Below are 3,087 nucleotides of genomic sequence, written 5' to 3'. Positions count from 1 at the left end.
GCAGGCTCAGCGGCCATGGCTCACGGGCCCAGCCGCTCCGCAGCATGTGGGATCTTACCGGACCGGGGCACGAACCCGTGTCCCCTGCATCGGCAGGTGGACTCTCGACCACTGCACCGCCAGGGAAGCCCGATTTTCTTAATTTTTTAATAACTCTCTGTTTTTTTGTTTTTTTTGGCATTGAGCATAAATGATTTTCTATCAATACTTGGAAAAATAAAGGGTAAAACGACAATTTATGAATCATGCAAAGCTTATGATATTTATTTATTTATTTTTAACACCTTTATTGGAGTATAACTGCTTTACAATATTGTGTTAGTTTCTGCTGTATAACAAAGTGAATCAGCTATATGTATACACATAGCCCCATCTCCCCTCCCTCTTGAGTCTCCCTCCCACCCTCCCTATCCCACCCCTCTAGGTGGTCACAAAGCACTGAGCTGATCTCCCTGTGCTATGCAGCAAGCTTATGATATTTAAAACAGACCAATACTTATAATTTTAAAATCAAGAACTTGAGATAATAGAATTTTAAATATCTAGTCAAATGTCTTTATTTTTCAGATAAAGAAACTGAAGCCTGGAGAGGTAAAATTACCTTCTTTATGTAGCTCATTAAGTACCCAATGCATGCCAATTTTGTGATTCTGTAATGCTTTTAAGTTTGCTTTCTTCATTCCAAATAATTAAGTAGATGTTACACATGCTTATATTATTTATGTGCTTAAAGATTACAGCACAATTTTGTGCAATACCATAATCTGATTCAAAGACCTGGCCATACCAAGTCTGAAAGACGGGCTTTTAGATAACATACTCTTTTACCTCCTCTCCGTTCCTCAATTTGTTGTTTGTTCACTTTCATTTTTAAAATATATGTTGAAATAATGCAAGGATTATGTGATCACTGAGGTTGCGAAAGTGCAGTCCTCACTATGATTTATGGGGGAACCCTGGACCCTCTCCCCATGAGTCCCGAATGCCTTCCACTGGCTGAGGTCTTCAAAATGGTAAAGAGCTCCCTGCGGTTTCACAGCCCAAGGTAAAGTGGAGAATCCACATTCCACCCATTCCTTCTAAGGAGGGAGTTTGTCAGGCCTTCAGTACAGAGCACAGCTGCTGAGACCACAGCGGAGATTCCCACAGCCCTAGACCTTATCAGTCCAGGCTCTCTCCCCCAGGGCCCCACCCCAGCATCTCACCTCAGCACCTGCTTCTTTCCCGCCACCGTCCTTCCTGTGAATCAGATAAAAACCCAGGGTGCTTTGTGACCGCGTTTCTCACGGTCATTCAAGCAAACAAGTACTCCACACCCCGTTTCTTATTTCAGGTGTGTCAAATGCCCAGAAATTTGAAATCAAATAGTAATAGAGTCAGAATGATGGCAGAAAGTCCGATTTCCTTTATTTCTTAAAGAAGTCCTTGAGATTTTTATGAAGATAGGCACTAACTCACACTATGGTGAAAATTAGGATTTTAAATAATTGGACAGCTAAGACCAATTTAATTTTTTCTTGAGAAGATACACAAACAGGCAGTTATTCTCACCAAATCTATTTAAAATGCACAGATGAGCACATCCTAACAGTCTAATGTCTGTGAAAAAATAGAAAACTTTTTGAAATATAATTCTTTAATTCAATGACATATTGTTGCAATATTAAATAGTATCAGTAGGTACTCCACTGTTCTTAATGATAATCTTCACACTGTAAAAGTATAAAGCAGTGAAATAATTATTTATAGTTTCTAAATCTTTTATCAGATAGAAAGAAATTGTGGCTAAAATAGCCGCCTTGGTTTTATATTTTTCCTCTTTCCTTGAAGATGTGTGTACTTGCATTCAGTTTGCTAATTATTAAAAATGATGGCAAGGGGCTACATGTTCTTGACAGCCTTTTTTTAAAAAGGAAATTGATGTTATGTAACATAGAGCTCTTACTAAGTAACCCACTCTAATGTTTTCTTACCCTTGGGCTTCCTCTCAGTCTCCACTGCTAGTTTAAGGACCTAAGAAAGCTGAATTTTGAGCTGGAAGTTTTCCTAATAGGAACCATAAAAACCATCCTTGAGGGGGCTTCCCTGGTGGTGCAGTGGTTGAGAGTCCGCCTGCCGATTCAGGGGACGCGGGTTCGTGCCCCGGTCCAGGAAGATCCCACATGCCGCGGAGCGGCTGGGCCCGTGAGCCATGGTCGCTGGGGGCCTGCGCGTCCTGAGCCTGTGCTCCGCGGCAGGATAGGCCACGGCAGTGAGGGGCCCGCGTACCGCGAAAAAAAAAAAAAAAAAAATCCTTGAAAGATTTTGATTTCTGCCTTTAGATGTGCATAGTTCTCAGATTATAAAACAAAGGTGGACAATTATTGAGTGCAACAATGACAGTTGCACAGATTTGGTTATTTCTAAGACAATAAAAATTGTAAAACCTGACATAATCACCTCCTTTAAATTGTAAAGGAGCAAAAACAAAATTATAAGCCTTCCTTTTTTAATAGTGGAAATTATTTTCTACTATCTTTATATATTGTATATTAATAACCAATCCTACAATTAAGTATATAGTCTAACATTTTTCCTCTCCTAGTGGTAAAAATTACAGAGCGAGATTCTATGCATAATTTTCTATTAAATGATAACTACCAGTTGATAAATTACCACATTACATTTACAACCTAAAGTTATCTTGCATATTAAGTTCAAAAGCTTTGGTTGTGAGACTGCTATGAATGGTGATAGGAATCATGACCCTCCCCTCCACCGCAGAAACTAGAGATAGTCATCTACAGGGTAGGATCAAGGTGAGAATCGCTTGGGGAAATGTGGGATTCTTGGGATCCTAAACTTTCCACCACGCCCTCTTCAAGCAGCTGTGATCTGGCTTCTCTAAGGACAGTGACTGCACCATGAAGCAAACCAATGACCACCCCCAACACCGTCACTGGCAAAGCCAAAGCTTCCTTTTACTTAGCGCGTGTATCTCAAGTGAGTTTCTACTTCCTTCTTGAAATTCTCTTTCTTCCCTTGGATCCTCTAGGCTTTAACTTTGGTTTATATTTTCTTTATCCCTCCTGGGCTCTTCTTCCTCTT

This window comes from Lipotes vexillifer, unplaced genomic scaffold, assembly GCF_000442215.2.
Source record: "Lipotes vexillifer unplaced genomic scaffold, Lipotes_vexillifer_v1.1 scaffold2494, whole genome shotgun sequence".
NCBI lineage: Eukaryota > Metazoa > Chordata > Mammalia > Artiodactyla > Lipotidae > Lipotes > Lipotes vexillifer.
Note: the sequence above shows the minus strand (reverse complement) of the source record.